Here is an 8,733-nt window from a genome sequence, read left to right on the forward strand (position 1 = left end):
TAGAGTTGTCATTTTGGTTAGGTAATCCACTTTGCATTTTTTGTAGATGTCATACTTTTTCGAACCATTTTTTGGGTATGTCGACGAAGCTAGTCGTAGTACGTGGAACCTGTCTTCTACAGCTTGGGCCATTTTCTCTCCAAGCAACAAGTTAGTAAGTTTCAGGGGAATATGTATTGGCCGATCAATGAACAACATCGCTGAGTATAGTGCATTGATTGAGCTTCTCTCTGATGCCATTTCACATGGCACACGCTGACTTGTTGTCAGGCTAGATTCACAACTCGTCATCCTACAACTTACTGGTGTTTAATCTGTTCAGAACCCAGCTATTTATCGTATGTTCCTAAGAGTCGGGATTTTGGAAAGACAGTTTGATTCCATTCAATATCAACACATTTCCAGAAACTTAAACACATTAACTAATTCATTAGCAAATTATTTGTTAAATAGACATTTGCAGCATTTGTAAAGAAAACATTTTACAATAAAATTTGCATCATGATTGCATAATTTAACCAAAATAAAACTCTAAAAATCAAAAATATATAACTATTTATAGATTTTACAAAATGTTTTGTTTCCAAGACAAAATCGATTGTAGGACCAAGAAACTCAAAAATGAATGCAGAAAATCATCCTAGACGAATGATGTTGGTGATAACATGTCACCGCCTGTGCAATCATGAGCAAGAGTCGGGTCCATCGACTCGGCACACCAGTAGTGTGATGTTGTAACCTCAAGGGTAACTCATCTGTCCTAACATCCTGAATACTAAGAGTGAGGCCCTCGATCTGATCCTGCAGCACTGCCAGGGTCTCTGATATGTCCAAATCTCGAAGGACGGCCCTTCCTATAGCCTCTCCTGCTGGAGCGTCATCTACCGCCTGCGGGCACACCACTGGTCGCACTCGTCCAATGTCTGCACACACATACAAGTTTGATTAGTCTTGGTAACATTTAAAAACACAAAAACATTATAAAACTGATAAACAAAGATGTGGTCGAATAATTTTACCTATAGCACTCCACTGCTCGCCAGCTGGTAGCGCCAAATCCAGGTCACCTCGGAAATCCATCCCGACGTATGGATACTCTGCAAAGACCATCTCCTGACAGTCGAACCACTCGAAAAAGGCATCAGAGAAGGAAATCTATGATTGACTGGCATGTCTGGCCATAAGATCAACCCATCTCTGCATCTTTGGTTCCCCTGGTGCTGGCAATCCTAGTGAAATATACTGAGGCTACATCAGTGGAATCCTCTCTAAGGCAAAAGCATTCAATATGGAACCATAGCCAAAATTCTTGGTTCTTCCATTCTTTACTTTGGAGAGTTGTTCTTTTATGACATGAAGTATCACCTCGCACCAATTGAACACCTTCGGTTCCAGACATTCCAGGGTGTACTACATGTAAGATCTGTTTTCCAAATGCAAAGCCACGCTACCAGCCAATCTAGAAAAGGTAAATAAAATGGTCCTCAGGGGCTGATCAGTGACATCCCGTATATTGATCTTTCCATCTCTACAGAACTGACGAATATAATCTTTCACGGATTCACCCCCACGAGCGAATCCTGAAAGTGAAAGAGGGGCATATCGCCTCGACAACCCCGTCAGAAAGTAAATATCCTCGACTATCAATGGAATGGATTTACCTCTAATCTAGAATACATAGTCAATCAGATCCCACGCATCGAGAAAATACTGCAACAAAATGATTTGTTGTCTCATGCTGGATATGTGGAAGAACTTCAGCAAGCCACAGTTTCTTAATGCAGCAACTGTGCCCGAGTCATGTAAAGAAATCATGTCCTCCTCTTCATATTCGTGTTCATGCCATGTGAAAACCATCTTGATCCAACAAAAATCTGAAATGCAAACAAAGGATAACTTAGGATCCGATTTTGAGCAAAAATAGGAAAAATTTTGATGAAAAATCACTGAATAAAGATGCCCTTCTGCACCATCACACCATGCCTTTGAGCAAGGTGGGATGCATACTAACTGGCTAGTTGGAAACTCAGTATGAATTGCACCTTTCGATACTGGAAAGGTGCGATGATTGGGGAACGAGATTTTAAAACACCAAGGCCCTAGATATGTGTAAAAACATGCTCCGAATCAAAAAAAGATGGAATGAAATTAAATAGCTCAGGGTTAGCTCCTACCTGGTCCTGACGGTGCAAAGAATAGTCCACCAGATATCCTGAAATCAACTGGTGTAATTTGAGGGGGAAAACCACTCCAGAGCTCCAAAAATCCCAAATTTGAAATAGAATGATGAAAATGAAAAGTAAAACTACTTTTATGTTTACTATTCACATACTTCAAGTAGAATGTTAGTTTTAATTCATTTTTCATACGTATATGTATTTCTAATCAGTTTGATGGAGTGATTGAGCAGGTTGAATGACCAACGAAATAATATGATGTGCTAAACAGTGAATTAAACATTTTTTGACCACAAACTGATCAATGTTATCGCATGGTTCAAGCTTGTTAAAAAATAAACCTACCACCCTGAGCAATGTTATCGCATGGTTCAAGCTCGTTAAAAAATAAACCTACCTCTGAGCATAGTTTCTCTCGATTCAAGATCGTTAAAAAATGAATCCACCATCGGTAAATAACCTTTGTGATTGCCTTGCTATCAGCCTTTTGATCCTTGGTTGTGTTCCTGCCATCACCTCCATCCTTTTGGCCGATCATACGCTTCCACTTGATTATTTACCTTTTTGAGGAATAGCTGCGATGAGTGGTCTTGTTAGCCAACCTCTTCACATCACCATGTTTCAAGAAGTTCCAAGCTCACCCAGAACCATTTTGCCACCCTAAACACCACTCGTTCCTCAAAAACGAGTCTCCTTTAAACTCTTTTCAGACTCGTTAAATATGAAAAGATTGTCGAGCTATTGGCCTTCCCAGCTCATTAAAGTAATCGAAATGCCATCCCTCCTATATATTTTAATATTTTTCAGACCTAAGGGATTATCTCACGAAAATGTTTGAGCGCTTGTCTCTTTGGCTCACTAAAGTGATCGAAAAGTCATCCCTTTTGTATTATTTTATCCTTTTTCGGACTTAAGGGTTTATGCTACGAAAAAGAACTGTTGGAGTTTCCTTTTCGTCCCTTTTCAAACTCTCTAAACATGAAAAGGACCAAGTTATCCTTGTCATTAAACTTGTTAAGACAATAGTGACAAACTTATCCCCTAGACAAGAACGAGTTTCACTGTCACTAAGCTCACTAAAACATTACGACAGGTTTGCCCGAAGGGAAAATTATAGAACAAGCATATGTTACAAAAATAAAGAGGTACTGGTCAGCAATGACTGGGGAAAAAGGGAATAAAACTTGAAGAATTTTGTGGTAGCAGGTCGCTCTTGAACATGACACTTTCACTCCATCACCTTGATTGAGTGGGGTTGGGTTATTCCGTTCACCGGTCATTTCACCATTGGTCTTCCACACCATCCATATTTTGGGGTTAACGCCACCAATCCATCTCACTATCGCCGATATGTTCAAGACAAGTCATTCAGTTGAGAAACCACCATCCAGTTAATGCCTCATCCACTACAATACCTTCACCCTCCATTTTTCATGACCGCCATTCCTGATCCTTATGTCGTCAGATCATTTTCACCTCCAGAAAATCATTTGCTTCTTTTCGTGTCATAGATGTGGGATACATTAAGGCCCTCCAACGATGAGTCACTTCTTGTCGCATTGGCTCATTATCCAAGAAGTTGACTTAGAAACAACCCTTTCAGTACTTTGAATCTTGCATGCCTCAATGGAAAGTTTCTCACTTCCGACGACAAGTTGACATCAATGGCCTTCAGCCGAAATATTTTGCGTGGTGTTCGACATCATATCATATATTCACACCATGTGACTTACATTGTAGTACCTTGAGGGTCATTATCATTATCAGTGATTCCTCTCGCATCTGTTAATAGCTCACATTATTGGCTGGTAATCAAGCGATGTCTTTCCATGTTCAACTTCAGAACATCTCTTCACATGGATCGACTTGTACACCTGGCGAAGATTGAACGAGATTGAAAACCCCGGATCTAGTTTCATCCATCTAGGATGCGATATATTCAGGGACATAAAGACATCAAATGTACACAAAAGTTGTACAGATAGTCATCTGAGCCAGGGATGATGACTCCACATATAAAGAATCACCAGTCTGCAACTGCAGATGATTATCTATCCTATGTAAATGAAAATGAATTTATAAAGTTGCGCATGGGAATGCCCGCCTCAACTAGATCATGAAAATTATATTATGATGATGATGTATTGTATTTTATCTTATACAAGTCACCTTCCAGTTTGAATACCTCGGATCCTCATGATAAAGCATTTCACCCGACATCAAATATTTACGACTTCATGCTTTAGGGGGCAACTGTTATAGACATATTTGGGCATTGCAACCCCATCTTATATGTCGATAAACTAAGGGCTCTTTAACCCTTAAAAGTGTTAATTCATACCCTAAAGGATCATGTTCAACTGATTACATCATTCCCCAGAAGTTCCACCTGAAAAACCACTCAGAATTGGCCAAAACAAGACCATAATGATTGCTCCACTGCCAAGGTGCGATGCATACTGACTGCTACACTAACCAGGTGCGATGCATATTGAAGAGGCCTTCTATAGGGTGCAATGAGCGAGGATGTACAAATGTCTGAGACAGTTTGCTAAGTGGATGCTCATGGAATCTTCTAGAAACTTCTCCTATGACACTTCCCTCTCTGAATTCGCCCAGGGATGAGTAAGAGATCCAAGAAATCTCCAAGTGGAACCAAAAACAACAAGTGGAATGACACTAATAAAAAACCCAAAGATGACTCACACCCTTGCACACATCTATAAATGGATCCCTCATCTAAGAGATCTAAAGGCTGGAATTTTGTAATTTGCAAGGAAGTGCTAATAGTTTGTGGTTGATAAAGAGCATTGTATTGTTGGTGTGATCTTGCTTTTCATGAGGTGAAGAGGGCTTTGATGCTGGGAGGATGATGCTAGATCAGACAGTTGGGTTGTAATTCTCCCTTCATATTTAATAAAGTTCTTTGAGTTTTCCTCCATACAATCATGTATTTGTGAATATTGTTATTTGTGAATGCTATTGTATGTTCATTTTATTTCTGATTCTGCAATGCTTATGATATAATAGATCAAGACGCTTTGATGGTGTTTTGTTACTTTGTCTCTACAAGTATTCTCTAAAGTGGGATAAGTAGGAGAGGAGTTGCAAGCTCTATCAAGGGGGAGAGAGATCAAGCAAGGAGTTAAGCAGAAGATCCAAGTTGGTTCCTTTGCCTCTCCCTTATCTATCATACATAGAGGAAATCCCAAATTTCTTTGATTATTTGTTTCTAGGATAGCTGCCAATCCTAGAGGGCTAGTAGATCAAAATGACACTAGTTTTCCCAGAAACAGAAGGTAAACTACCTGGAATGATGATCGTTCCCCAGTATGGTCGCCAATTTTTTATGTGGAAATTTTCATCTACGGATAAACACAATTTCCCTAGGTGGATAGATACACCTAGAACACAGATTTAAAGCACTTAACCTTTTTCTATAGGAGATAAATAAGACAAAGGACCTACTTGTTATCTTCTGCTTCCCTTTGTCTCCTTTGTTTGGCTCCCGTCACTCCTTCTCAAACTTAATTCACTCGACAAGTACTTGCAATCATAAACAGAGGACAAAAACCAATCAAAGCAAGAGATCTATCTACTATAAGCAAATGGAATTGAAAGCATTTACACATATAATCATCATACATGAAGACAAGAATATGGGAAAAGGTGTAAATAGCTTTATTAAGTAGAAGGAAGAATTACAACCATGAAGTTTGATCCATTGTCACTCTTCCATCTTGGGTTCCAACCAACATCACATCAAAAGAACAACACTCTAGTAGCATAACAATACTTTCTTACAATCTCAAACCTCACACCAACAATATCTCCTTACATATTCTCAAATTCCAGCCCTTGATCACTTAGATGAGTGCTCAATTTATAGGAAAATGATGGTGTTTTGGTCATAAATGAGGGTATTGAATGGCCTTCCAAACTTAGAGTTAGTTTCCATGGAGGAAGGGATGAGAGGATACGAGGTTACTTAACTCATTCCCTATCCAATTTTGAGGTCATAGGAGATGACAAGTGTGGTAAACTTCTGGATGGCTCCAAAAGATAAGAATATTCCCATTACCTATGATGATTTCGCTCAATCTTTCCTAGCGCAGGTCAAAGTGGGCCTAAGTTCTTTAGAAAGCACCCTGACATGGGCCTACCTACACTGAAGTGCAATTACCCTTGACCAACGTTACATTGGTCCCTCAAGGAGGCATTTCTAGAGGGCTTCAAGCCAAGAAACTGTCAGGGAAGGAGGCATTCAAAGTGTTGACTTGTCTAGGGCATGTAGCAATTGAATTAGGGTTTGATGAGCCCTAATACTACTGATCTGAATGATGGTAGTGATGTGCCCAAATGGATCTGTAACAGTCCTAGGAAGCTCCCCTCTATCAAGGCCCTTTTTATGTAATTTTCATGTCTCCAAAGTGACAAATAACTTTTAAACATTTGATCTGATATTTTTTCCAAAATGTTGGATCAATCAAGGCCAAGGTGGCCATCGTTTCAAGCATATGATCTCATATTCGTTATTTCATGAGCTTTTGTTGAGTGTTCTGACTGGTGTATTTTGCAGTTTGTGATGGAGAATGTATTTATGGTTTTGGTTTTTTCTTCTTTACGCATGCATTCCTCTATTTTGTATGATGAACAGTCAATGGATGAAAAATATCCCTTAAAAATCTAACTAGAAATTTCTCCCTCTTTTGGATTAGAACTTTGGATCTAATAGCAAGATCAAAACAAAGTATTATTACCTAATATATCCATGCTTTAGGTGTATCGGGCTCGATGGTGGCTTGGTTTTATATTCATAAAAGGATTTTCTTCCTCAAAAATAGGCCATCCACCCTATATGTGTGAAGCATTTCTTTCCTCACAATGGGGGAGATATGTTTTCCTTTCAAATATTTATAAAAAATGTGAATGAGAAGACATCCATGTTTTAGACAAGAAACCAAGACTATGTCAATACTCTAAAACAGAATATAGAGAAAAAGTGTAGCATACCTACAGAGCTTCAAAGTTTGATATATGAAAGGAAGTTACTAGAGGACTACTCATAGATCAAATACTATGGTATTATTAGGAATTCAATCATAGTTCTAAACTTGAGGTTATGTGGGGGAGCTCCAGGATTCATAATGTGTCAGTTTCCTATAAGGATGCAGTGAAAGGAATGTTTCCCCTTTCTTCTGAAAAACCCCAAAACATTCCAGGACCACGGATCCAAAACAATCCTATACCCTACATATTTGAACAAATGGAACAAGTAACAGTCATGGAAGTAAATATTTCAGAGGTAAACTCTCTCTTTTCATCCCTTCAACCTAAGTTTGTTATTTGTAGGTTTAATGGTTTTTGGTCCAAACCAAAAGCATTACACCAATGGGTTTTTCCCTTTGGATGATAAAATGTGATATCTATTTATATTTTAAAGGCTTTTTCATTGTTCAACTTGATACACAAAAAGGAATGGAGTTTTTTCTGAATGAAGGGCCTTGGTTTTGGGGTAATAACGGGCTCTTCATTTCGCCATGGTTCCCAGAATTTGATGCTACAACTATGGTGGTCTCTACAATTATGATATGGTGAGACTTCAAAATCTCCCCTTACCTTTTTGACATCATAAGGTCCTAGAGGACATTGGAAATACTCTTGGAAATTTCAAAAAGACGGACTATGAAAGAACATAGAAAGGTATGTTTACTTTTGTTAGAATCTGTGTAGAGATAGACCTTAGTAAAGGTCTCCCTAGCCATATTAAAATGAAACACAAAAATTTCCATTGGACTCAAGTATTAGATTATGAAAATATGACTTTCATGTGTCAAACATGCTTCCAAACAGGACACTGGTGGAATTCTTCTACACAGACAAAAAATAATCCAAAAAAGAAAAATAGGTGGGCTTATAAACAAAAATGATGGCAGTTTTTGTATCCACCCCTATCATATGAAGAGGAAGAATAAATCATGGATAGAAACTAGTACAAGCCGAAGTAGATGCACAGGTTCAACATGGAAATCAAGTGGAAGGGGACGTTATGGCACATGTCAATGCTACCCATTTTAAGAATGGGGTAGACAAAGTAAAAATACATGAATCAAAACACACTTAAAAGGGACACATAAGGAGAATGGATAGGTGGGCATAAAATGTTTCCATGTCTCAAAAAGCTCAAATTTGTATAACGAACACCCCCTAGAGACATATATGAGTGATTTGGATATGATACCAGTTGAAATGAATCCTGGGGAATGAAAACAATTCCGAAAAGAGAAAGGAAAGAAAGGGAAGATAAGTGATTTCTACATTACTTGATTTTCTCCATTGTATTATTTAGTTTCTTTTTAAATTAATGCTTCTTTTTAGCACCATTCTAGCTAATTTTTATGAATGTTCTAAGTATATGCAAAATGTAATTTTTTTTCCCTTGTGAAATAAAGTTACATTTTTTTTCTAAGGGAAAAAATGTATGTTGACAGCATTTCATGGTTATTAACATAACCAAGGTTCCTCCATTTTCCCAAGAAAATTCCCTCCCCAAGCT

The sequence above is a fragment of the Pinus tabuliformis genome, chromosome 3_1, assembly GCF_031772625.1.
Source record: "Pinus tabuliformis cultivar Carrire ecotype Pingquan chromosome 3_1, CPIR1, whole genome shotgun sequence".
In the NCBI taxonomy this organism is placed as follows: domain Eukaryota; kingdom Viridiplantae; phylum Streptophyta; class Pinopsida; order Pinales; family Pinaceae; genus Pinus; species Pinus tabuliformis.